Source organism: Sorex fumeus, unplaced genomic scaffold (genome assembly GCF_029834395.1).
Source record: "Sorex fumeus unplaced genomic scaffold, SorFum_2.1 ptg000010l, whole genome shotgun sequence".
Taxonomy (NCBI): Eukaryota; Metazoa; Chordata; class Mammalia; order Eulipotyphla; family Soricidae; genus Sorex; species Sorex fumeus.
The window spans coordinates 37,350,107-37,362,304 of record NW_026606067.1 but is presented as its reverse complement, the minus strand read 5'-3'; the positions used below and the strand labels follow the sequence as shown (position 1 = coordinate 37,362,304).

The 12,198-nt window shown below is 37.1% G+C and overlaps 1 protein-coding gene and 1 non-coding gene across 2 annotated transcripts in view; both read left to right on the top strand.

The window, feature by feature from the left end:
* SPATA16 (spermatogenesis associated 16) overlaps positions 1-12,198 on the top strand; it is a 349,005-nt gene that overhangs the window by 55,603 nt on the left and 281,204 nt on the right. The window lies entirely within an intron of this gene.
* Positions 1,753-1,908, top strand: LOC130020198 (U1 spliceosomal RNA). The gene has a single exon (XR_008791971.1). It is a non-coding gene; the product is annotated as a U1 spliceosomal RNA (small nuclear RNA).

Genomic DNA, 12,198 nt, shown 5'->3' with positions numbered 1-12,198 from the left:
CGGCCCCGGAACCCGCGTGGCTTTGTCCCTCTGCCAGTACCTTCATGTGTGCGGAGAGTGGTCTCAGCATGGTGGTGGCTGGTCCTGGAGGTCTCCGGCTGCCGTAGCCCTGGCCGGGGCAGGGAGGAAAGCTCAACCCGCTCCCCTCCAAGGGACTCCGGGAAGGAACACCCAGGCGCGGGGGCAGAGACTGCACTGTTCTCGTCCGTGATAAACTTAATGTAGTTTATACACAACTTGCTTTTAATAATAAGCACTTGAAACTTATATATTGTTATAATGCAATATTATTTCAACTGGAAACAGTAAATTAAATACATTACAACAAGAAAATTGCAAGTTCTGTTAACAATATCAAATAAAATTGTTATAGATACTGCCATGAATATTATTTATGTTTATGTTTTCTTTCTATTTATCATCACTTATCACTTAATCACTTAATCCCCGTTATTCAATGATTTATTCGAGCGGGTGCCAGTAACGTCTCCATTCATCCCGGTTGCGTGCTAGCGTAGCCCAATGGTATCTGTTCGTTTTAGGAACATGTAGAGCCTCAAACCGATCATTTAGGGTCTTGACGAAGAAGTCTGACCATCTTATAGGTGGGTGTCCACGTGATCTTTTGATGTCTCATGGAATCCAATCAGTAATGGCTCTAGTCCAGCGGTTGTCTGTAAACCTCATTACGTGTCCAGCCCATCTGATTTTTGATGTCTTGGCAAATGAGACAGCGTCCCTGATTCTTGAGCGTTGACGAAGATCAGAACTCCGGATTCTATCTCTCATTTGAGTGAATCGTGATATTCCAAGCTTAGTTCTTTCGATTCCTCTTTGAGAGACCCGAATAGCGTTCTCATCCTGTTTTCGTAGGGTCCAGGTCTCTGAGGCATATGTTAATGCAGGAAGAATAGTGGAATCAAAGAGATGTGCTCGTAGCTGGAGGTTCTTTGTCCTTTTAGTTATTTCTTCAATGCTCTTGAAGGCATTCCAAGCCGCTCTCTTCCTCCTGCGCAACTCAGGTGCCAGGTCATTCATCATGTTGATTTCTCGACCTAGGTATATATAACTGTTGCATTCGGAGGTGGTGGTTCCGTTGAGAGCGAATGGAGCGTCAGGAACCAGGCTGTTTCTCATAAACATTGTCTTCGTAAGATTCAGCTGTAGTCCGACTTTTCCACATTCACGGTCAAAGTCGTTCAGCATTTGTGCCGCTTGGTTGATGTTTGGTGTTATTACAACGATGTCATCGGCAAAGCGGAGGTGGTGTAGTTGCCGACCATCTATCTTCACTCCCATGTTTTCCCATTCCAGTCGTCGCATGATGTTCTCGAGGGTGGCACTGAAGAGTTTTGGTGAAATGGTATCACCCTGCCGAACCCCTCTCTTGATATGGATGATTACTTCTTTGTAGAATGGTGAGATCTTGGTAGTGAATCCGAAATAGAGTTCACAAAGGATCCTGATGTATTGAGTTTGTACGCCCTGATTGGCTAGGGCTTCCATGACCGCTTCCGTCTCAACAGAATCAAAGGCCTTCCTTAAATCAATGAACGTTAGACAGAGCGGCATCTTGAACTCCTGAGATACCTCAATGAGCTTGGTTATTGTGTGGATATGGTCGATGGTACTGAATCCTTTTCGGAATCCAGCTTGTTCACATGGTTGTCCTTCATCTAGTGTTCTGCTATTTATCTATTTATCATGCCATATAAAAAACTTTTCTTATCTCTATTATCATTTAAAAGTATTTTACATACCTGTCAGGGGAGATACCATGATCACTAAGGTGTTTAAATCAGAGCAAGTATTATCCATTGAACTCCAGATGTGTTGAGTTCTGTGATTTTCCAGTTGAGAAATCCAACTGCATAATTTGTGGTAGTGAGGGACTATTTCTCACTCTCCTAAGAGGTGCAAAGGTTATTTCACAGCCTATGTAAATGAGTTTTTACTATATTATTTGTGTATATTTGTGCTATTTATTTCGAGTTTCATTTCAATGTAGTAAAATGTTCAAAGATATCTATAAAACTTTGGCTTAATGGGACTTGAGAGATAGTACAGCAGGTAAGATGTTTACCTTGCACACAGCTGACCTAGGTTTGATCCCCAGCATCCAGACTGTCCTCTGATCTTATCAGGAGAGAGTTTTGACCTCAGATCCAAGAGAAATCCCTCAGTACTTCCAGGTGTGGCCCCAAAACAAAATAAAAACTATTTGACTTGACAATTATTTATTCCATTTATATGCTAATTAATCATTAAATTTATAAGCTACGTATAATCACTGTCACTGTCACTGTCCTCCCATTGTTCATCGATTTTCTCCAGCGGGCCCAGTAACGTCTCCATTGTGAGACTTTGTTGTTACTGTGTCTGGCATATCGAATACATCACGGGTAGCTTGCCAGGCTCTGCCATGCGGGCGAGATACTCTCGGTAGCCGGGCTTTCCGAGAGGGGCGGAGGAATCGAACTCGGGTCGGCCATGTAGCCTGCGTGCAAGGCAAATGCCCTACCGCTGTGCTATAAATGATATTGTATTGATACACTTATTTAAAAAACAACTGGAAAGTTTTACTTCAAAAAATTTTAAAAATATTTAATTGATACCAGGCACTATACTATAACTAGTGATACAAGTTCAAACTAAGAAAAACAAACCAGGAGGAGAAAGGTAAACACCTGATGATCTCACCCATGTGTAGTATGTAGAGAAACAAAGAATGGGATTAGACAATGTCCAAGGGAAACAGACCTTTAAACTCTGATGAGAGAACCAAGTAGTCAAGCATGTGAACAGTGAAAAGGATCAGTCTGATAGCCAATGATGAAAAGTTATTGACACATTGGTGATGGAATGTACACGTATGGTAGCGGGGTAGCACTGTGGCACTATCCTCCCATTGTTCATTGATTTGCTCGAGCAGCACCAGTAACATATCCATTGTGAGACTTGTTGTTACTGTTTTTGACATATCAAATATGCCACGGGGAGTTAGTCAGGCTCTGCTGTGCGAGCAGGATACTCTCGGTAGAGAGGAAACACGCATGGGTATGGTACCTAGTTAAAATAAGTAATAAACAATTACCTAATAAAATTATGACTCATTTATACCATGTCACAGTATACCATGCATGCCAGAAATTAGAAATTAGACAGAATACAATCCTTGCCTTTCAATCAGAATATAAACTTGATTGCCTAGTCAAAGAGGAATCAAATTTTATCAAGGAAGAATGAAGTGAAAATAAATTGAAATAAGTATTATTTGCTAGTCTGAGGCACTATTATTCTTTTTTTTTTGTAATTGGGGGACTCCAATCATTTGTGCTCATGTCTTACTATTGACTTTAATTCAGATCATCCCTGGAATTTTCTCAGGGAATCATATGTAGTGCTGGGGATCAAACCCAAGTCAGACTTTGCACAGGGCAGAATTACAGCAGGTTCTGTGAGCATCATAGAACCTTGAATTTGGAGCCTTTAATAATAGCAGGGATGACTTAACTCTATGCTAAATTAACACAAACCTACATTCACGTCCACCTACTTTTCTTGGTTCACCTTGGATGGAGGGGGGTTTTAAATGAAAGCTGAACTTCTGTGTCCTCCAGTGACAGTGTCCTACATGTAAGGACCACACCTGGGAAAGACTGTGAATGGAGTATGAAGACATATTTTGGATTTGTCCACACATAGGCAGGGTAAATGCCCCAGCAATATTGAATGGAGGCTGAAGGCAATGAGTAGAGAAAGATGAGTGACTAGACAGGGCAAGAGACTAGAGCTGCTTCCCCTTGAAATCAGGTTATACATACAAGTCTGAAAACTCTAACTTGAATCTTGTATTCCAGGTGCTTTCGAGGTTATATTTGTCAAGGTAGGAGGCTGGACCATATTTTATTTCCTGATTAATTCTCTTATAGTTTAAAATATTTAGACACATAGAATGTGTGCCTTCCTTTGTATTCTTGCCCCAGGTCTTGAAAATGTTGGTCTAGGTCTGGCACTAAGCTGCTATGGGGACACCTAGTAGTGAGATTGAAACTTAGAGAAGGAGATCACAAATGGCCTGAGTGAATCATGATTCATAAAAATTTGCTCAGCCATAAAATATGCTGTCGTAAAATCTACTCTACTAATAGGTGATGGTAGAAAAGTCACTTTGTCATCTTAAATGGCAGAGAAGACATTTGATGAGATTCAGTAACAGCTTTGTTCAAAAATGTTAGCAAAAACAACCCAAAACAAAACAAAAAGAACACAGTTATTCTCAACTATTTAATTTATTTTCTAGCCCATTTTACTTTTTCAAATGTTCATGGATGTTGATATCTTTCTCTTTTTCTGATGGTCTAAAGCAAAAGCTCTATTTTCATTTAATCCACCACTTTTAAAAAGCTCTGTGCCATGGTTTGCTGTCACTGTAGTTATTGGTTCTAGTCCCAATCTTGAAGGCATGAGTTATGTAAATTTACTATTCACTTGTTAAAATACTCTGTATTGCAAACTGCCCTATTTCAGGATTCAATGGAAGACTCTGTTTTCCTCTTTTTATTTGTATTTGTTTGGTCAACTATTGCTTAGAGCTGGTGTTTAGACCAGGAAGCAACTACTCTCCCAAGAGGTTCCAATGCCTCAATTATTAATCAGCTTCTCCTGGAGGCAAATGGCATTCATTCCCTACTACCTCCAGTCTGGACCCACAATCAGGAACAAGGCATAGGAGAGCAGCAGAAGTAGAAGTTCTGGTCGGGTTGGCTCTGAGAAATGAGCGCTTAATAAAATACAAACAAGTTTCATGTCATTTTGAATCTGAGTAAGAATGAAAGTCTACTTAAAGTTGCTTTCCTGGTCACTATCCAGTATCTGTTATCTGTTTGCTATCTTCTCTTTCTCCCTCTAGCTTGTTTTATTCCTCCATTTCTCTCTCCTCCATTCTCTTTCCATTACCCCTTCTCTTTCTCCTTCTCCATCTCCTCTCCTCTCCACTAAAACCACCCTTCCTCTTTACCCTCTCTTAATCTGCTTCTTCTCTTCTCTCTCCCACTTCTTCCCTCTCTCTCCCCTCCCCAGGTTTCCCCACTCCATTTTCCCCTCTCTTCCATTCCAGTTGGGATTCCAGAACCCATGCCTCCTCCCTCTTTCTCCTCTGTCTCCAACTCTATCTCTTCTTTCCATCTCTCCCTTTCCCTCTCTCTCTCTCTCTCTCTCTCTCTCTCTCTCTCTCTCTCTCACCCACTAGAGAAACGGAGTGCTGCATATTCTCAACATGCATTTCAGAGGTAGTATCTAATTCCAAGTTGGTATAAGATACAATTATTTTTTCTTCAATAGCTTAAATCCCATGTTAATATTTTAGACACCAAATATGTTTACGCAAAATTCTCCCACACTAAATGGAAGGTAGGGCTTTAAGATGTGTGACTTTGAATTCCTCTAGGACTTTTAAGTTTCTAAGTCAGAGAAGACATTTGGAATGTGTCCAGTCATGCTTTATTCATTTCAATCTGAAGACTTGGCAAGATGACAAGTTGTCTAGAACTTATCTTTTTATTCTCAGATTTAGTTTTTACACACAAAATAGATCTCTGGAACTATTTCCTGAGAGAGGAGGGATAGAGTAGGTGTTAAGACTCTTGCCTTGCATATAACCAATCCCCGTTTGATTGCCATTGTGATAAATTATCCCATGATGACTGCCATGATCCCCGAGCAAGGAGTTAAGAGTAAGCTCTGAGCAGCATCAAGTGTGCCCTCAACAAAAATAAATAAATAAACAAATAAATAAATAAAACGATTTTCATAAGATAAATTTCCCACCAGAATTTCCCCCATAAACTCTCCCCTGAATCTCACTTCCCATGACTTCTCCTTAATTTTTCTTTTCGCTATACCCATAGTATCCCCAGCTCTAGATATCAAAAATAACAATCGAATGATAAATGAAACGGGCACACAAATAGCTTAAACTAACATTTTTTGAAGTTTCAGCATGAAAACGCAACCTTAGATTTTCCTCCTCCTAAGATTTTATTCTGCTCTGCAATTTTTATGTTTTGCCTTTTGACTTGCTCTTTGTGACTTTGTTTAGTGTTTAACTACTTGATCTGGGAAAATTTTTTTACTTTTTATAGACTTCAGTGGCTTTTGGTGAAAGGAGTCCTGGTCTGGGTCTAAAAGACTTCTTGCCTATGGCAAGATTTACATTCTGTCCTCCATAATTTCTGTTCTGGAAAATCAAGACCTATATAGTCCTACACAAAGTGGTTAATAAAAGGAAATAAAATTTAAATAATATTAAATTTAGTAATGATAAATGCATTTAATACTTTAGGGTAATGTTTCGCATGGTATGTGGAATGCTATGGTACGATGTGACCTAGTATAGAATAAATAGTCACAATTATATTAGGCAATTGTTCATTATTTTTACTAGGCATTATGTGTGTACTTCTATTAAATTTTTAGGTAACAGATACAAGAGTGTTTATGCATTTTTTTGGGTCAGACCTGGCGATGCACAGGGGTTACTCCTGGCGGTGTTCAGGGGACCAGATGGGATGCTGGGAATCAAACACGGGTCAGCCGCATACAAGGCAAACACCCTACCTGCTGTGCTATCTCCCCAGCCCCGAGAGTGTTTATTCATTTAGCGGTATTCTGTTATGACATCCACACCAATTACCAGTGTGCCAATAACTCTCACCTTTGTCTATAGGATTCATCACTTCTATTCCCCACTTGCTTGACTAATTGGTTCTATCATCGTAGTTTAAAGGTCTGTTTATGCTCTTGGGCATTGTCTAATTTCCTGCTTTGTTTCGCTGTAATCCTCAGATGGGTGAGATCATCTGGTATTTATCTTTCTTCTACTGATTTATTTTCCTTAGCGTTACCCATCCATATTAGTTCCATTCATATTGATCAAAGCTTTATCTTTTCTAATAGCACAGTATTCTTTTGTGTATGTGAGCCAGATATTCCTTGTCAATTCATATCCTTGGTCACTTGGAACATTTCCATGTATTGCTATGGTAAAAAGAGCTACAGTGAACATAGGCGTGCAGATTTTTTTTTTAAATTTGTGGTTGTGTGTTCTTGGAAAAGACACCTAGGAGTGTATTTCCTGAAAAAATGTTTATGATTTCTGTAACAGAAAATTCTTATTAAACTTAAGTTAAAATTAAGAGGCCAGAAGTAAATTTTGCAAAACGGTAGCGTAAAATGTCTTTCCACAGCTTGATATGGAGAAGATCTAAAAATGTCATTGCCTTTTCTTCACCAAAATAATAATCACATGTGAAATGCAACCTTTGAAATTCTATAAATAAAACGTGATATTTTATCAATAATTCTTGAATTTGATTTTAAGGAAGGGAATTATATATTGTTTTATTATATTAATGTTTTATCATTGATATATTTTAAGTGAGGACTTCATCATAAAGATGCTTTCTTTCTTTTTATGTTCACTGTAATATTGTCAACAATGTAGGCCTTGAACTTAGAAGTGATTTCAAGTTTTAATGAGGACTGCACATAAGGTATTTGTGACTTGTCAAGCTCACAAGAAGTGCAGAGAATTGTACCGAACTTCTGCCCTATATATATCAACTCACTGTCAATCTTTTGACAGTATTTTATTTCAGACAGTAACTATAAATTTGGGCACCTAGAGAAATTTCTTAATAAACTTAAAACATCTTCAGGGTGACTTTAACAATAGGCATTTTAGGTGTCCTATATTGGCAAGAATCACAAATTTGTGAGTTAGTATTGCAAAATTTTCCAAGATTTTTTAATTACGATAATCATAATAGATGTGAGGTAAAATAGATAAATAAGTAAAGGCCCGCCCGTTGATCATCGATTTGCTCGAGCGGGCCCAGTAACGTCTCCATTGGAGACTTATGTTGTTACTGTGTCTGGCATATCGGATACTCTCGGTAGCTTGCTGGGCTCTCCGAGAGGGGCAGAGGAATCGAACTCAGGTCGGCCATGTTGGCCGCATTGTAAGGCAAACGCCCTACCGGCTGTGCTATCGCTCAGATGTGAGGTAATGGTACAGAATTTTATTCCACTTATTTACAGACTTGTTAACATTTTTGGTACAAAAACCTAGTGTGGAAAAGTCATAAAGATTGGGAATTGGAGAGTCTGCAGCTGCTTGTTGGGTGTTTTTGGAAACTGATCTGGCATGGGGGTTCATGAGGAGTCTGAAGGAGGATTTACAATACTAATTAAGGGAAAAAAAATTCTCATTCATCTGTCTTGTTCTGATATTATTTCTTGGCAGTAAAGACAGGCTAAGATAATGTGCAAATCTGAGAATTGGGAAGCTGATGAGTTAGAATAGTTGTTTGATATCATCTGTCCTTTCTAGTCATCAAGCATCTGTGTTATTTTTGAATGCCATTTTTGGTATAGAAATTATTTCACATGGTCAGACTCAGTCAGGTATGAACCACAGAAAAGAGTTAAAATCAGAATCTATTTGATTCATTATTCAACCATATTTAACCACATGGGATGGGTAAATTCAAGAAATTCACATCATAAAAGTGACTAATTTTTATCAGTAAATTTGTCCTTTTAACATTGACATGGCTAATAAATCAGGAGATATTGCTGTAAAAATATGTATACATTTCCTATATGGTTGTCAATACTATTGTCAATACCAATACTCTGGTAGTCTGTCCTTAAGTACTAGAATATTTAAGATTGCAGTGATTAGGAGAATACTTTGTGGTCTCTGATCTATGTGGAAATTTGTCGTTTTTTAGATGTTTTATGTTGACTTTTTTAAAAAATCGTACTTAGCTGTGCTCAGGAACATAGCCAACTCTGTGCTCTTGAGTCACTCTGGAAGGTTCTCTGGGTATCATGCGTTGCTGGGAATTGAAGATTCTTGCATGCAAAGCTTGTGCTAAGACTATTGAGCTATCTCTTTGGCCCAAATTCTGTTATTTAGTATAGCTCTGTGACCTTGAAAAACTTTATTAGACTGCCTGAGAATAAATTCTATAACTTATAAAATATAAATGGTAGAATATTAAAGTTTGCTATAGTCCCTATATCATAAAATAGTAATATAAGTGACAAGCTTAGCACTATTTATGGAATATGTAAATATTCAACAAAACTTTACTTGCTGATTATTTTATTACCATAAAACACACTAACAAAATTTTATATTACTGCACACTGAGTTATGCTATAAAAAATTTAATTTTTATACTTGTATAATTTTATACTTATAATAAGAAGCATTTTAATTATCACATGTCCACATAAGTTTTCTTCCATGACAAATGAGCAGCCAAAATAGTGAGGTAGAAATATTCTTTTTCCTTTACACTTTTTATCCTAGGAGCTGTCACTGTTAGCAGCACACGGGTCAACAGGAGATTGGAAATGATGTCTTCATAGCAGGGAAACTTACATTTTCTAAGCATGGTTAGTACAGAAACACTCTATTTGGGTGAATGTTTTCCTTTCTTTCAGAAATGGAAAACATTTCCAAAGAGCTTCTGGGAGACTGATATGAGGGTATTAGTTTGTAAGAGAGAAAGTAATCATTTCCTTCTTCTGCACTTGGACTGAGAGCCATCAAAGTAAGTTATCACCTGTTCTCACATCCCTTGAAATTCTGATTAGTTCTCTTGCAAAAAATATTCCTTTAGCTATTCGTGGAGGCTTATTGTTCCATAGAAATTTCAGGAGTGTTTGCTCCACTTCTTTGAAGAATGTCATGAGTATCCCAATAGGGATTGCATTGAATTTATACAGTGCTTTGGGAAGAATTGCCATATGACAATGTTAATTCTCCCGATCCAGGAACAGGGGATATTTTTCCATTTCCTCATATCCTCTTTTATTTCCTGAAGTAGCGTTTTGTAGTTTTCTTTGTACAGGTCCTTTACTTCCTTAGTTAAAGTGATTCCTAGGTACTTGATTTTCTGGGGCACAGGTGTAAACGGGATTGTTTTCTTCATGTCACTTTCTTCTCTTTCACTATTTGCATAGAGGAAAGACATGGACTTTTGGGTATTGATTTTATAGCCTGCAACTTTACTATACAAGCCTATTGTTTCTAGAAGTTTCTTGGTAGAGGTTTTAGGATTCTCTAAGTATAGTATCATAACTTCATTGTAAATTGAAACCCAAGCACAAAAATGTGTAAGTCTGCAACTGTACCTCATGATGTCTCACTATTAAAAATTTTTTAAATAAAAAAATAAATAAAAAAATAAAATGATCTAACATTGTAAGGGAAAAGAAAAAAAATATTCCTTTCTCCGTTATGTTTCACCACAAGCTCTGGGAAGCAGCATGCCTACTTTTCCATTGAAACTTCAAAAGTTGTGCTTTAAATAAAGTTTTATCCTTGTATGAAGAAATGACTTTCTCATACTATAAAATTTCAGTTTCCTCTGCATGAATCTATAAATACTGCTTTAAAGTCCCTTTCTGAAATCCATATCCTCTTATTACCGTTTTTTATGACTTTTTCTCCTAAACTATCTAAATTTGAATATACGTCAGAAACAATGCCTTTTTTTCTTTTCCTTCTGCTAAAATCTCACCTTTTCTGCAATTCATATCATGAAATAGAAATGAAGTCTCCCCTATAATTTGAGTGATATATACTTGAAATCAGAAAACAAATCCTGCAAACAAAACATTTAAGGAAGAACTTTGCAGAAATGTGGGGAAAGCACTGAAACTGAAATAAGAGTAATAATTCTTAGTTTCTTCCTTAGTTTTTTATGAACTCTAGGACCACGGACCTCTCCTTCACTCTCCCTGAGTCATCATTTTATCGTCCAAAAAAAATGGTATGTTTTGCCTTCCTGATTTACCTCAGTCCTTCCAGTAAAGAAAACAATATGATAATATATAGAAGTGTTAATTAAATGCCAAAATTCCATTCCATATGTATCATGCTTCAGCAGCTCTGTAGAAACTATGTTTAAGGATTCTGGATTTTGCTGTCTTTTATAGTTGGAAATCCTGCACAAACACTTATTATCAGCTTAGGGTCGACTATAGCCAGAAAATCATATACCACAATATCAGCTGTTTAAAATAACTTGATGGGGCCAGAGCAATTTTTAAAGTATCACAAAACACTGCACTGTAGTACTGTCCTCCCATTGTTCGTTGATTTGCTCGAGCGGGCCCAGTAACGTCTCTATTGTGAGACTTGTTGTTACTGTGTTTGGCATATTGAATATGTTACGGGTAGCTTGCCAGGCTTTGCCATGCGGGCAAGATACTCTCGGTAGCTGCCAGGCTCTCTGAGAGGGGTGGAGGAATCGAACCTGGCTCAACCGGGCTAGCTGCGCGCAAGGGAAACGCCCTACCCGCTGTGCTATCATGCCAGAAAGGGAAAAATTAAAAATTTATCCAGAATGCACCAAATCTTTTCTCAGATAAGTCAAAGAACTCCTCAGTTTTCCACCTAGCTCATGCTGAAACTAGAATTTTAGAAAAGACATCATGATCAAACCATGCACAAAAAGGAATCTTTGAAATATATTCCATTAAATAAAAAGACGTCTGTGATCTTGACATTTGTGCTTTCTTTTCTTTCCTTATATCACTTACACTATCTTTATTTTCCATTCATATTTACCATTAGCTCATTTGTCATTTTTTCCTACAATTTTGAACTATTACTCTTTCTTGAATCAGTCAACTCTATCTAGAAGAAAGTAACTTTTAAGTGATTAATGAATATAAATGTTCCTTACTTGGTTGCTTAATAAATTTTGACCTATATATCACTGTAATTCCAATCCCATTAATTTACTATTTTCTAATAGTAAATTAGTGATACATAGATGTCATAAATGTTATAAATTTTTTTAAGTTTTTGTTAATATATAATATAGATAGATAATGATATATATGTATATATCACATGCGTACACGGCTTGTTTTATCTATAAATGTAGGCATTTTATATCTTGTACATATATCATTAATATCTTATATTATGTTATATATAGAGATATATTCTATGTATTATATATAGCACTTTACACACGGGTAGTAGTTATAGATATATCACTGAATATGTGACAATTGTGAGTTGGTAATAAATAAGAAACATATTAAGATAGCAATTAAGTTTCATTCTTGTCCTTATAAGATTTGACTATGGCATTTATGGAAAATGGA